The 16,588-nt window shown below is 43.5% G+C and overlaps 1 protein-coding gene and 1 pseudogene across 1 annotated transcript in view; one reads left to right on the plus strand and one right to left on the minus strand.

Moving 5' to 3' along the window:
• Positions 1 to 16,588, plus strand: part of Esp (Epidermal stripes and patches) — a 189,142-nt gene that overhangs the window by 30,075 nt on the left and 142,479 nt on the right. The gene's annotated exons all lie outside the window — the stretch shown is intronic.
• On the minus strand, positions 11,964 to 12,082 carry LOC136876648 (5S ribosomal RNA; annotated as a pseudogene).

Genomic DNA, 16,588 nt, shown 5'->3' on the forward strand with positions numbered 1-16,588 from the left:
TATATGACGATCCTCCTTATATCCTTCTCGAACTGCCCTACAATCAGCTGATCGTGTATGTTGGCCACGCAGCGCAACGGCGCAACGTGGTTGAAGTGGTGCCATTCGCACTCTTATAATATCGATATCTTGAACGGTTCACGGGTTATTTAAGGTGTACATCCTAGCTGAATAACCATGCATGTATATAATAACTGTGGTGCTGGTTGGGCGTTGAGTCTTTGTCCATGTTCCCAGCGTGTTTGTCTTAAACGTGGGAAGGCTGACCGACTAGGTGACCGGAACCTGACTAAGAGGTGCTGAGTATTTCCGTGAGTGATTCCCACTACTCGCAGGTCCCTCTCCTACTCGGTAAAGTAAGGTACCATGGTTTTCGTGTCTAGAATAGGTGAAAAACTGGTTGAATCTCCCTGTACACATTCTGGCCAAACCGGGCGAGTTGGCCGTGCGGTTAGGGGGGCGCAGCTGTGAACTCGCATCCGGGAGATAGTGGTTTCGAGTCCCACTGTCGGCAGCCCCTGAAGGTGGTTTTCCGTGGTTCCCCATTTTCACACCAGGCAAATGCTGGGGCTGTACCTTAATTAAGGCCACGGCCGCTTCCTTCCCATTCCTAGGCCTTTCCTGTCCCATCGTCGCCATAAGACCTATCTGTGTCGGTGCGACGTAAAGCAAATAGCAAAAAAATGTAGCATTCTGGCCAAGGGATCGTAATGGGTAGTCCTCTTTTCCCGAATTAGGTTAGTGATCTTTTTTCAAGTGCGTGTTCATTTCATGGTCTTATTTTCTCCTGAGTTCTCTATTTTTCTTTGACATGGCCAATGATTTTCCTTAAGATATTTCGTTCTTCGATGTCTATCTATCTATCTATCTATCTATCTATCTATCTATCTATCTATCTATTATTATTATTATTATTATTATTATTATTATTATTATTATTATTATTATTATTATTATTATTATTATTACACCTTATTTCCACGGAGCAGAGAGGGGAAAGAAGCGTGAGGGGTGAATGGATAGGCAAGGACAAACCCGAATTTAAGTACTGTTAATAAAATCATATTTGAAGATTATTTCTTTTCTTTCATTGTATTTACAATTTTGAATGTAATTACAATTAGGAGTATACCTTCAGTTCTTTTAATAAGGAGTCGAGAAGCTTGAAAATTTACGTTGATTAATTCAGAAACCATACAACATCCGGTGCTCGTAGGCTCAAAGTATTTGCAATTTAGAATGTAATTACAATTAGGAGTATACCTTCAGTTCTTTTAGTGAGGAGTCGAGAAGCTTGAAAATTTACATTGATTAATTCAGAAACCATACAACATCCGGAGCTCGTAGGCTCAAAGTATTTACAAAATGGAATGCAACTCACTTTTAGAATGAAACAGTCCAAACCTTTGACACGCAGGTTTTCAGAATCTTGCAATGGAGACGAAACGCTTTCGGAAGTTAACAAATTTAGCGAAAGAAGAAGTTCGTGGTCGTATGAGATCACGCCCTGAACCTCTTCTGGATCCCATGACAATAACAACATCCACGGACTCTGGGGTGTTTCACATGAATCACGGGAATTTTCCGAGTTGTAATTAGCCCTGTTTTCCCATCCGTTTGTACAAACCAAATTATTCGTATCACACATGGATACCTTCCAGCTTACGATGTTAAGAATAAACGTACAAATGAAATATTACACTGACTGACAGAGCAAATGCAACACCAAGAAGGAGTGGTTCGAAAGGGATGAAAGTTGGGGAAAAAACAGAGACGGCACGGACGAATAATTGATGTTTATTTCAAACCGATATGCAGGTTACACAATGCGCACGGCATCGACTCAGTAGGATGTAGGACCACCGCGAGCGGCGATGTACGCAGAAACACGTCGAGGTACAGAGTCAATAAGAGTGCGGATAGTGTCCTGAGGGATGGTTCTCCATTCTCTGTCAACCATTTGCCACAGTTGGTCGTCCGTACGAGGCTGGGGCAGAGTTTGCAAACGGCGTCCAATGAGATCCCACACGTGTTCGATTGGTGAGAGATCCGGAGAGTACGCTGGCCACGGAAGCATCTGTACACCTCGTAGAGCCTGTTGGGAGATGCGAGCAGTGTGTGGGCGGGCATTATCCTGCTGAAACAGAGCATTGGGCAGCCCCTGAAGGTACGGGAGTGCCACCGGCCGCAGCACATGCTGCACGTAGCGGTGGGCATTTAACGTGCCTTGAATACGCACTAGAGGTGACGTGGAATCATACGCAATAGCGCCCCAAACCATGATGCCGCGTTGTCTAGCGGTAGGGCGCTCCACAGTTACTGCCGGATTTGACCTTTCTCCACGCCGACGCCACACTCGTCTGCGGTGACTATCACTGACAGAACAGAAGCGTGACTCATCGGAGAACACGACGTTCCGCCATTCCCTCATCCAAGTCGCTCTAGCCCGGCACCATGCCAGGCGTGCACGTCTATGCTGTGGAGTCAATGCTAGTCGTCTGAGCGGACGCCGGGAGTGCAGGCCTCCTTCAACCAATCGACGGGAAATTGTTCTGGTCGATATTGGAACAGCCAGGGTGTCTTGCACATGCTGAAGAATGGCGGTTGACGTGGCGTGCGGGGCTGCCACCGCTTGGCGGCGGATGCGCCGATCCTCGCGTGCTGACGTCACTCGGGCTGCGCCTGGACCCCTCGCACGTGCCACATGTCCCTGCGCCAACCATCTTCGCCACAGGCGCTGCACCGTGGACACATCCCTATGGGTATCGGCTGCGATTTGACGAAGCGACCAACCTGCCCTTCTCAGCCCGATTACCATACCCCTCGTAAAGTCGTCTGTCTGCTAGAAATGCCTCCGTTGACGGCGGCCTGGCATTCTTAGCTATACACGTGTCCTGTGGCACACAACAACACGTTCTACAATGACTGTCGGCTGAGAAATCACGGTACGAAGTGGGCCATTCGCCAACGCCGTGTCCCATTTATCGTTCGCTACGTGCGCAGCACAGCGGCGCATTTCACATCATGAGCATACCTCAGTGACGTCAGTCTACCCTGCAATTGGCATAAAGTTCTGACCACTCCTTCTTGGTGTTGCATTTGCTCTGTCAGTCAGTGTATAATAATAATAATAATAATAATAATAATAATAATAATAATAATAATAATAATAATAATAATAATAATAATACTAACAATAATAATAGGAATAATGATAATAATATTTCTCACTTCTGAATACAGTGCGAGGGTGTGATATAATTTATGTACTATCACAATTTGACCTGAAGGTTCATACTCTATTGTTTAGAGCTGTCTCTGAAAATGAATGGCAATCTCTGGTAGATCGTACTATCAGTAGTTCTTTTTTTGCTAGTTGCTTTACGTCGCACCGACACAGATAGGCCTTATGGCGACGATGGGACAGGAAAGGGCTAGGAATGGGAAGGAAGCGGCCGTGGCCTTAATTAAGGTACAGCCCCAGCATTTGCCTGGTGTGAAAATGGGAAACCACGGAAAACCATCTTCAGGGCTGCCGACAGTGGGGGTTCGAACCGACTATCTCCCGAATACTGGATACTGGCCGCACTTAAGCGACTGCACCCATCGAGCTCGGTGTACTATCAGTAGCAGACAAAGTGATAATGCTATCTTCTCGAACTCGCAATGGATCTTATCGTCATCGTGGATTACCGATGTTGAAAGGGTACGGTAATTGTGATCTATTGCGAGCTAAAGTCTCGATTTTATTCCTCTTTTGTTAGTCGTCAGATTTGAGCGCCAAGTCACTGATCAGATTAGAGCTTTCCCTCAATAGAGTTGATTATATGTTATCATATCGTGATACGTAAAACGTAATATGAATCTAAACTTCTAAATCAAACGAGTCACGTTATTGGAGATACTGTACTGGTTTCGCAGGGTTAGACTGACGATATTTTCATTTTCCCCAAATCGCTACGATACTATATAGATATTTATCTTCCAAAAGATATTGAGGGTTCAGTGACCCAGGTTGATAAGTTTTACAATTCTATACTAAATAGATAATAATAATAACTAATAATAATAATAATAATAATAATAATAATAATAATAATAATAATAATAATAATAATAATAATAATAATAATAATAATAATAATAATAATAACAGATCATTCGGTAAGAATCCGAAAACACAAATCCGATGGTTCTTTCAAGTTAAATTGGATATGGCTGAGCTCGGTATCCCAAGAAATTAGATATTAGATTGAACTATTTTCAGATAAAAGGTTAAGGAGTTTGGGCGTTCCAGGAGAAAGAGAAGAAGCAAAGGAAATCTATGGGAAAACTAGTGACAGAAGGAAGAAATACTGGAAAATGCGGAAAGGCAAGGAGAGAAGATAAATAATGAAGTTACTTTACGTGGTCCACAGCTGGCCAAGACCGAAGAAAATAACAATAATAATAAGAAGAAGAAGAATACTGAAGACGGATACAGATTGAAATGCCGTAAAGTAACAGAAAAACTTTCCAACCTGGCAGCAGATATTAAGAAACGAAGATTGAAATTGTACGGACACGTTCAAAAACTCCCAGCAACAACAACAAGGCTTACACGGAAGATCATGACATGCAACAGGAAATTGAATAGTCTAGCATAGATCCAAGAAGTCAAAAAGAACCTAGAGAAAGCCTAGATAGATCTATCAGAAATATTATACAAAACTCTGTTCCGTAAAAGAAGTAAATAGATGGGCAGTCAGAGAATAAATTTCCAACGAGACCAGGAAACAAATGTACTGAACAAAAGAATGAGAACCCACTGAGAAAAAACGGTGGTGCTTTGGGAGCTGTGGGAGTTCCGAAGTGTCCGACTCTACATATAAATAGATATGTGTGTGTGTCCGTATATTTAATCTCACGGCCACAAATACCACCGCTGACCACTGGTGATTGTATGTGGTAGTAGCCTCGATACTCCCATCGTACACTATATTAGTTGCGTGTCTGTAGCTGTGGTGGTGTGGGAGATCTGGGGCTTGAAATTGGCTGCCTTCGTCATTGAATGTGTTAAAATGAATGGGAATGTACAGGAAGGATCGGAGTGAGAATGTAATCTAGAAGGCTGTGATGTGTACTCCTTGGTTTTATATACCATCTTTGAACTATCTGAGAGGAGTATAGTGATCTCAGAATCATCATAGTTTGCTGCTTGAGTATATCTGTGAGTATTTTATGTAATTCTTGAAAATAAAGCAGATACTTACTGAAAAAAGATATCATTGAGGCATTAATCCTAACCGAAAAAAAGAAAGGAAAACCGGTTTTCATACCAAGAATTCCATTGATCTCAAACAATTTGACATTTTGTTTCAAAAGATTACAATTTCCAGTGAGATTAGCTTATATTATTACTATTACTATCAACAAGGCTCAGAGTCAAACGTTCCACGATTGCGGAGTTAATTTGAAGGATTCCTGTTTCACACATGATGTGCTCTACGTTGCTTTCTCCCGTGTCGGACAAGCAGAAAACATGTTTGTGCATGCACAAGACAACAAGACATCAAATGTATTGCACCTGCCCAGGGTTCCAGTGCATAATAATTTATCTTAATTGGCTTATGAAGTGGCTGTAAGTATTTATTTGACGAGACCCTCGAACAGTCGCTGGAATCGAAGTCCATCACCCCTACTTGAGTCTTTCCTCGGCTGGTTCGAGAGCTTGGGTACGTGGTATGTCCGGAAAGGGGCTTAACCGATTTAATTCTAAGTAGGGGAAAGAGTCTCGGATATCAGAGGAATGCGAATACACTACTAATGAGAAGGAAAATCATCTATTTTTGTACAAACACTTTTAATTAGATAAGGAAACACTTGTATATTACATTACATAAAGATATGCCGAGATATTTACCGATACAATACATTGATTCATAAATTAGGTTTGAGCTTTGGATGTCTCTTCCTTTCTATCTCAGATAGGCATCTATCACTTCATAACCTTCAATTGATTGAAAATATATCAAAAGGACGTCCCCTTTCAGAGCCACTTAACACACGGAAAAACCTTATTATAATTATATCCTATGATAACACTGTACACATATATTTTCCAAAGGCACATCTCCTTTACGGCATGAATTATTTCATTCGGTTTATTCAGATCATGTTAATTGAGGTTTACTACAAAATTCCTGAGCGCATTTTAAACACATGATAGTTATATCACATTGTCTACGTTAATGTCCGTGTCTAACTTATCGTACATTAACGTAGACAATGTGATGTCTATACGATGATGTCGTTTTCTTAATTTTATGCATGTCTCCGTTATACTAGAAGGAGAAAAGAACGAACCAAATGTGTCTCCCTTCACAAAGTGGCAAACAAACTTTGCTAGAGCTTCCCCTGACCGTTCCCTCATAAAATTGTCAGACGGGTCGGCCTGCTCATTCTTTTTTTTTTCTTCCCCGCAAAGCAAAGCCTCATACTTTACCTGCTATTCTTAAATATTCATATCATCACAAAGACAATCTCTTTCTTCGACTTATTAACATTATCAGCGTAACATCATATACTAGCCTACATTTTGCCTCAATTATCTTATTCTCAAGGCGGCATTCTACATCGCCCTAATTATACATATTCAGCAGGGGAACTCATATATTTAACACCACTACACTCTCAAAATTACGAACTTACATATCAGGCTCCGTCTTCTCATTCCTCATATCCCGAGAACATGCATCTTTAAACAGATGATCCTAACCTTCAAAGAGGAAAAAAATCGCGGCTAATCGCGATGTACATAATTCACTTACACCCCCACAGTTGACCTTTGTTGTCGTGGAGTTTGCAGTCTTAAATCTAGACAGGTGGAGTTTCTACCAGTATGTGACGTGCAATCAAAAATGAATAATCAGAAACTCTTATGATGAATCATAGCATTTAATTGTAACTTCAAGACGAATGGATCATACTACGAAATTTTATCCCTTTACATTACATTACGTCACGTCACCTATAAGTCATGATAGGGTCTTATAACTATCATGCAATATTTCCCCATAATGAATTAAATAAGTGGTTCAAACCCACGAAATAAATCTCACAGCAAAATCTTACAAAAACTATAATCCCTCTGAAACGCCGTCATGGTCAAATAATATTCAATATATTTACATGCAAGCTACTTATTTATGGGAATGTGACGAACTATCATGCAAATATGTTCAACAAATGTACTAAGCACTCAGATATCTGCCATCAGCTTTCCTCAGGAAGTACAGCAATGTATTTAAGCTGCCATCAGCATGCCTTCACTTTCGGTGGCTCCCAGAATCGTTCTCTGTCGATTCGCCTGCATGTTGGTTGAATCCTCGTCTGGCGTCGGAAGCTCTTGAATATCAATGCTGCGTTGGCGTAACTGTACGGCGGACTGCTCATAAGACGTCTTCAAACCCGGCACTCTCGGAGGTCAAATATGCAAATGAGGAAGACTAATTTGTCATAAATGCATTAATTATGTCATGCATTATAACTCTGTTATGACTAAGGATACTTATAAACTCAAGCACCGTAGCCCTATATCGGTATTTGTCCTGTAGCCCGATATCGATACTTTCTTTTGCATACTCCAGTTCTCCACTAGTAATTTAATCTCGGAGCATCACACACTAGCCGGTCACCATCACAGGATATGAATGTTAGGTATTGATATTTTTTTACTGGTCATTAGTCGACCCACTCCATTTCACTAATCATTGATACGATATACAACTCACTGCGTTTGAGAGAATATGGAGCGTGCCGCCCGATCTACTAAAATGATAGCTAATAAGCCGTTCACTGTTATTGTAGGTTCAAGCCTTACTGTAATACTGCTACTGAACTATCCTTGTATTTAATTACTTCCTTCATTTAACCTCATTTATATAATTCGTATAATTTGGCATAATCCACAACATTCACTCAGATCAATTTCATAACTGCACGCGTAATAATTCACTTCAATCGACCACCTCTTTTTTTAAAACTCTGTGCCGCTCTGACACATAATCGAAGTTTTTTTTTATCACATACGGGTCATAGCGAACTGAATTAAAGACGTAACGAATATTTGGTACTCAGCGCACTGTCACTCACTATGTGTTGTCATTTACCACTACACAATACTGTTCAATAAGAATCTTCACAATGTGAAACACTGAATATTGAAACTGACTGTTCACTAAAGAATGTGTCTGCTGATTAGACCGAATGCACTGGATATACTGTGTATACTGCCTTCTTGCCACTCGCCCTTATAGTAAGAAGCCTTATTTTTTGGAGGGGGAGTCAGACCACGCCCCCTTATCCAACAACGGTCCGTTCGAAGGTATATTTAAAAGTTGAATTTGATGTCAAATTAAAGCCTGTACATCCTGCTTTCCACTGATCAATTTTCGTTCCGAGTCCTTCGCGGGTTCGTCTGCAATCATCAAAGTGTCAGTATCAATTCTCAGTAGGTGGAGCCTGACTCCTGGGATTTTTCAGTTTTCCTGGTCCTGTTAGAGTCGGACATCTGGTTTCACTCTCTTCATGCCATCAACTATCTGCGTACTTCCTATTATTCTTATTATGTAGAATGGTTCTCGGCATGATAAATACGCATAAAATCTCCTCATTCATCGAAGTCGTAACTCGGAATTATCCATCAAGTATTCCGAGTCATTAATGTTAATATCATCAAAACAGTTGAAAGCTACGCACTGATACCACTAGATATTTAGGGGAATACATGGGGTGATATTGTCTCATATGTTGAGACGACTTCCTTCAGGCTGTTTCGTGACCTCACTTCTCAGTCATGTGACATCTTTCTCGTTCCAGCTCTCTCGCTCAGAGAAAGAGCGAACTCCACTTACAAGCGCTTGTACTCCCTCTTTTCCCAATTGCGCGCAACGAGAGGAGGGGCGCGCGACTCTACGGCGGGCGGCTCGAGTCCCGGAACCGTCGAGAATATCCTCGTTTGGCGGCTATTTAACGTAGAACTGCGCGGAAAACGACAGATTCTCTATGCAGGATGTCTCTATATACATATGACAATGTCATGAACGGTTACAGTATATAATGTATAAGAATGCATTTTTATGAAATGACTTAGAATGTAAGATATTTATGTACCCCGAAAAAATAATAAAATTAAAAGATGGAACAGAAAAAGTGTGGTCTTTTAATGGACGTCTTCTGTATTATACCGCACGGATGTACAATAAAACCCAGCGAAATGGGTAATCTTCAGCTAGTAATAAATAAGAAGAAGAAGGAGAAGACTGTCACACTACGAGCTCGTCTCATGCAGATATTTTGACCACCCTCTTTTAAATCTTCCGTGGCTTGATACCCCAACACAAAAACATACGAGTAGTGGTGGTGGTGGTGGTGATTATTTTTAAGAGGAATCCGTGTTAATAATGATAAATGATATGAAAAGTATGTCAATATTAAATTTCACGTTCGATGCTAGGCTATGACCCGCTTATCTGTAATCTTGCATTCAGTTGGTGGTGGGTTCGAGCCTCATCGATTTGGGGTCAGCGGTCTCATGCGAAAAATCAATGTGATACTTTGATGTAACGCAAAGAGTGATTATAGTTTAAAGAGTGTTACATGTAGAGGAATAGTTTCTATGCCATTCTAAACTAAAATGAAGGCCACGGCAGCTGATGCCATCACAAGATGACCACCCGCTTCAGGTATGGTTTTTCGGTCGAAAGTCAGTCACCGCACGGTCTAACGTGGCGAATAGATGTCACACAGAGAAAAGTAAAGTGTCATTTCACTCTTCACGGCGCGATCTATGAGAAAATACCAGGAAAAATACCATTTGACTTAATTTTTTTAATGAAGGGTTTATGACTGAAAATTGGCGAATTTTGGTGTACTTTACGACAATGTCCAAATATGTGAATAAAAACGTATAGAAAAAATATACAGGAGGAGACTAGACTCAATAAGGGATTGAATAAGACCAGAAATAAAGTTGCAGAACGGCTAATACGGCTACGGAAGCGTCGCGAACTTGAGTCAACCGTGCACAGAAGGGTGAGTGTGAACGACGGGACGGTGGCAATTATAGTATTCGTCACGTAAGACTATACACTAAAAGGCAAACATCACCGCTATATTATCTTTTTTATGAATAGCTCATCACTGCTGCCAACTTGACTAGTTACATATTAAAATCACGAGACATAGCCGTCAACAAACTGAAATGAAATGGCTTATGGCTTTTAGTGCCGGGAGTGTCCAAGGACAAGTTCGGCTCGCCAGCTGCAGGTCTTTTGATTTAACTCCCGTAGGCGACCTGCGCGTTGTGATGAAGATGAAATGATGATGTAAACGACACATACACCCAGCCCCCGTGTCAGCGAAATTGACCAATGATGATTGAAATTCCCGACCCTGCCGGGAATCGAACCCGAGACCCCTGTGACCAAAGGGCTGCACGCTAACCATTTAGCCACGGGGCAGGGCTCAACTTCATTTAATTTAATGTTATACATTTCTGCCTTTATTTTGATATAATTCAGCTCCCTTCTTGAAATTTGCTATTACTTGTCGGTCTTACGTGAAGCCACGCTCTAATAATACACACAAGCAAATATATTACATGTACATATGCCGTAAGGGTAAGGGTTGTTCTGCCCGAAGGCAGGTCCGAACCTCCGCAGAGGTGCTCCTGAGCCGGAGTTTACGTGCGGTAGTGTGGCCAGTTCCTTTCCGCTCCTCCATTCCCCTACCCCCTACCAACAGCGCGTGGCAACCCATCCAACTCCTGACCACGCCCAATGTTGCTTAACTTCGGAGATCTCACGGGATCCGGTGTATGCCGTAAGTCAATAAGAATACACAAAGGGTACGTCTACAAACCGTACCAAAGTCGTGACCAGACAATGTTAGATTAAGTTATGTTGATCAAGAAATTTCCTTCCATTTCAACTGAACTGATCTTTATAGAGGGGGTAATGTTGCTTTCCGTTCCGGAGGAGTTCTTGCATATTTTTCTCGTTTCTTAGACATCCAAATCGAATTCTATACGCAAGTTCGTAATCTGTTTACCCTCCAGGGTCGGTTTTTTCCTAGGACTCAGCGAGGGATCCCACCTCTACCGCCTCAAGGGCAGTGTCCTGGAGATTCAGACATTGGGTCGGGGATACAATCGGGGAGAATGACCAGTACCTCGCCCAGGCGGCCTCACCTGCTATGATGAACAGGGGCCTTGTGGAGGGATGGGAAGATTGGATGGGACAGGCCAGGAAGAGGGAAGGAAGCGGCCGTGGCCTTAAGTTACGTACCATCCCGGCATTTGCCTGGAGGAGAAGTGGGAAACCACGGAAAACCACTTCCAGGATGGCTGAAGTGGGAATCGAACCCACCTCTACTCAGTTGACCTCCCGAGGCTGAGTGGACCCCGTTTCAGCCCTCGTACCACTTTTCAAATTTCGTGGCAGAGCCGGGAATCGAACCCGGACCTCCGGGGATGGCAGCTAATCACGCTAACCACTACACCACAGAGGCGGACCTATACGCAAGTATTGGGCGAAATAAGACCGTACCGGCAATTCATAAAATGCTGCGTTTGTCATTTCACACCAACTAAACCAACCAAACCAAACCCCATGGCACTACAGCCCTTGAAAGGCCTTGACCTACCAAGCGATCGCTGCTCAGCCTGAAGGCCTGCAGATTATGAGGTGTCGTGTGGTCAACACGACGAATCCTGTCGGCCGTTATTCTTGGCTTTCTAGACCGGGGCCGCTATCTCACCGTCAGATAGCTCCTCAATTCTAATCATGTAGGCTGAGTGGACCTCGAACCAGCCCTCAGGTCCAGGTAAAAATCCTTGACCTGGCCGGGAATCGAACCCGGGGCCTGCGAGTAAGAGGCAGGCACGCTACCCCTACACCACGGGGCCTGCTAAAAGGTAATTGAGCCAAGGACACGTGGTGTTCCCAAGCGATCACCCATCCATGTACTGACCACGCCCAATGTTGCTTAACTGCGGTGATCGGACGTGAACTGGTGTATTCAACATGGTATGGCCGTTGGCATTTCACACCAACTACGTTTTTAAATGCATTATTCGAACATGTCACAATTCTACTTGCCTGGTATTACCCAAACAGATGTCCGACTCGTTGGCTGAATGGTCAGCGTACTGGCCTTCGGTTCAGAGGGTCCCGGGTTCGATTCCCGGCCGGGTCGGGGATTTTAACCTTCATTGGTTAATTCCAATGGCCCGGGGGCTGGGTGTTTGCGCTGTCCCCAACATCCCTGCAACTCATACACCTCACATAACACTATCCTCCACCACAACAACACGCAGTTACCTACAAATGGCAGATGCCGCCCACCCTCATCGGAGGGTCTGCCTTACAAGGGCTGCACTCGGCTAGAAATAGCCACACGAAATTATTATACCCAAACAGATTTAAAATACCTATGCTTTAATCATACCCGCAAATGTAACACTAGTGTTTTTAACAATACGACAGTGGCAATACGTAAATCTCGCAAGTCACGAAATACACCATGACTGTTTAGTGCCAACGTGCCAGATTAACAGTAACTGTAAGACGTCGTATCGGCAGGCAGGGTCCCTAAACTGTATGGTTGGCGACCATACAGTCAGAAAGTAACTATAAATCGCCGGGGTGAGTGGATCAGACGGTTGAGGCGCTGGCCTTTTGACCCCAACTTGGCAGGTTCGATTCTGGCTCAGTCCGGTGGTATTTCAAGGTGCCTCGTGTCGGTAGATTTACTAGCACGTAAAAGAATTCCTGCGGAACTAAATTCCGGCACCTCGACATCTCCGAAAACCGTAAAAAATAGTTAGTGGGACGTAAAGCAAACGGCTTTATTAATAATAACTATAAATCACTACCTTCAGTATTAACAGGAGAGAAAGAGTAAGGTTGTACCATAGTGTATAGGCTTACGAGCCAGGGTGTACGTTATACAGGGTGCGGCAGAAATACCTGACGAATTTCAAATGTAAATAACTCGGCAGAGCAAGAAGCCATTTAAAGATTTATTGCACAGTTGGAAAGAGTAGTGTTTGCCATTTGCATCACATACACATATATACTAGGTTTTGAAAATAATGTCATCCAAATGCCGATAGTCCTGTTCAATGCATCCCTGAAGTTCCGCATGACTCGCTTGAACATGTCTTGTGGTATTGCCTCGATTTCTTCACGGATGGCAGCTTTCAGGTCTTGTAGTGTTTGCGGCTTACGTCGGAAGACGCGATCCTTCAAATATCCCCAGAGAAAGAAATCGCACGGGGCGAGTTCAGGGGAACAGGCTGGCCATGGAACGTCACCCCGTAAGGAGATGAGACGTCCTGGAAACATTTCTCTGAGGAGACCCATCGACGCCCTGGTTGTGTGTGCAGTGGCACCATCTTGTTGGAACCATACAGCAGGATTCCCGAAGTCGGTGAGTGTCGGCTGCAGGAAGTTGCGTACCAGCTGTACGTAACGATCCGATATTACTGTTACAGTTCTGTCCTCCTCTTCAAAAAAGTAAGGCCCTACAATTCCGAAATCAGCGACAGCGCATCAAACAGTAACACGCTCGCTGTGGAGAAGCCGCTCATGGATCTGTTGAGGATTGGTTGCGGACCAGTACCGAAAATTTTGTTTATTAACGTAGCCTGACAAATGAAAGTGCGCTTCATCACTTGCCAGCACACTGGTGTCAGCTGCTACAGCTACACGCTCTACGGTTGGTCCAATCACGTTCACTGAGTTTCTGAACACCCACCATTTTGTACGGATGGAACTTCATGTCTGCATGTAAAATCCTTCTTACGGTACGATCCGAGAGTCCCAGAGCACGTGAATGTCTACGCACCGAACGTTGAGGAGATTGCGTAACGGCGTGTCTCACTGGACGGACGGTCTCTGGTGTTCGGACGTTACGAGGCCTACCAGGCGGCTTCGTTTTCACACTCAAACTGTTCACTCATAACTGAATGGTGTTCCTGCTCGGAACTTTCTCATGTCAACCTAGGCCAAAGTGTCTGCGAAACAAACGCTGTGTGTAGTAACAGAGTCGGCATTTTTGAAATAAGTCTCAAACACGAAGCCTCGGTGTTCACCACTCCACGCCATGCTAGCGACTGGCTGGCTGACTGACTGACTAGCCCGGAGGAGACGATACACGTGTTCTCCAAGGCCAAGGCCAAGACCACGCGCACCACGACAATAACACCTGTTTGAAAGCTGTGGCCAATACGCCCTTTAGTTCGCTCCAATCTACTGTATGTGATATAAATGGCAAACCCTGCTCTTTTAAACTGCGCAACAAAATTGTGAATGGCTTGTTGCGCCGCTGAGTTATTTACGTCTGAAATTCGTCAGGTATTTCTGCCGCACTCTGTACTTCTCGCGGAACAACTGATGCAGAGTAAGTGTGTAACAAGTAAATGTGAGTAATCAGACTAGTGGGCCGTGAGAAAGGAGCGGGCGTGGCATCTACTTGGAAGTGTCCTGGCATTGACTTAGTGAAGAGAATGGAAAACCACGCTAAGCCTTTCTCAGGACAGCCAACGGTGGGAACCACCCCACCACCTCCCGAACGCCAAAGCTACTCTGTTTGGTGGCATCGTCTGGATAGAACACTGTGATTAATGTAGAGAATCCCTCTTCTCTTTACGAGTACTTGTGGTAATCCCTTAAGTTTCGTCATCTTGCTTGTGTCACAGATCGTAGATTCATTGTGAGAACATTCCAGGTTAATCCTCCTTGATCGCCAGAATAATGGTAGGGATTTCAGGAGATATGTGTTATGTCATATAACAATGATTAAAGTTAGTAGATAAACTCTTGTATCAATCAGGCCAACTCCTTGCTGTTCGCGGTAGTGCTGAATGTACAACATTTTGCCCTTCGTTTTTTCTAGTTGATAAACGTCATCCTTGGGTGACGGTCAGCTTCGTGGCCTTCGGTTCAGAGGGTCTTAGGCTCGATTCCCGGTTGGGTTGGGGATTTTAGTCTCGTCTACTTAATTCCTCTGAATTAGGATTTGGATGTTTGTGATTGTATTAATACATACGACACTGCCAACCACTTCCAGAAACTCGCAATAGTGAATATAACCCTCCACATTGCATTGACACCAGCAAGGGATTTCTAACGCAAAACAGGAACAACTCAAAATGTGGGACCCCATCAGGGTGTAGGAAAAGCGACGGAATAATAATAATAATAATAATAATAATAATAATAATAATAATAATAATAATAATAATAATAATAATAATAATAATGGCTTTACGTCCGACTAATTACTTTTAAGGTTTTCTGAGACGCCGAAGTGCCGGAATTTAGTCCCGCAGGAGTTGTTTTACGTGCCAGTAGATCTACCGACACGAGGTTGACGTATTTGAGCACATTCAAATACCACCGGATTGAGCCAAGATCGATCCTGCCAAGTTGGGGTCAGAAGGCCAGCACCGCAACCGTCTGAGCCAATCAGCCCAGCATAATAATAATAATAATAATAATAATAATAATAATAATAATAATAATAATACCGGGAGAGTTGGCCGTGCGGTTTGGGGCATGGCGCTGTGAGCTTGCATCCGGGAGATTGTGGGATCGAATCCCACTGTAGGCACCCCTGAAGATGGTTTTCCGTAGTTTCCCATTTTCACGCCAGGCAAATGCTGGGGCTGTACTTTAATCAAGGCCACGGCCGCTTCTTTCCAACTCCTAGGTATTTCCTATCCCATCGTCGCCATAAGACCTATCTGTGTCGGTGCGACGTAAAGCCATTATCAAAAAAATCAGAAGTAGAAGGAGAAGAAGAAGTGTTTGTAATTATTTAAGTGGAACTACATCTGGACAACCTTCCTCTACTAACACTAACCAGAATGAAAAATAAAGAGGCCTGCCACTTCGAAAATGAAAGGCAAGGACCACGAAGGGCTTGTTTTTTTGTTTTTGTTTTTGCGGTTTAGGGTCGCGCAGCTGTGAGTTTGCATTCGGGAGATAGTGTGTTCGAATCCCACTATCGGCAGCCCTGAAGGTGGTTTTACGTGGTTTTCCATTTTCACACCAGGCAAATACTTGGGGCTGTACCTTAATTAGGACCAAGACTGCATCCTTCCCATCCCTAGGCCTTTCCTATCCCATCGTCGCCATAAGACCTGTCTGTGTGGATGCGACATAAAGCCACTAGCAAAAAAATTAATTAAGGTAGACCTACAGCATAGTGTGAAAATTCGAAAATTAAAAAAATCATGCATTTTGACGGTGAGATTCAAATCCAGCATCTCCCGCAAGCAAGCATACAGGTGCATGCCCCGTATAGCGGATAGCTTCTTAGTTGTCTTCTCGTGGCTGAGTGAACTTCGTAGTAGTCGCTGTGTATATCATCGTCGCCTTACTACACTGTTGCTTTCCATCCCCTCCACATACAAACGTTATTACCCGACCTCTAATTTGAGGCTAAATGCCTATTTTTTTTCTGCAGGCTAAACTAAAACTAGTTGATCTGAGCTCAGTAGCTACAGTCGCTTAAGTGCTGCCAGTATCCAATATTCGGG

Source organism: Anabrus simplex, chromosome 6 (assembly GCF_040414725.1).
Source record: "Anabrus simplex isolate iqAnaSimp1 chromosome 6, ASM4041472v1, whole genome shotgun sequence".
Classification (NCBI taxonomy): domain Eukaryota; kingdom Metazoa; phylum Arthropoda; class Insecta; order Orthoptera; family Tettigoniidae; genus Anabrus; species Anabrus simplex.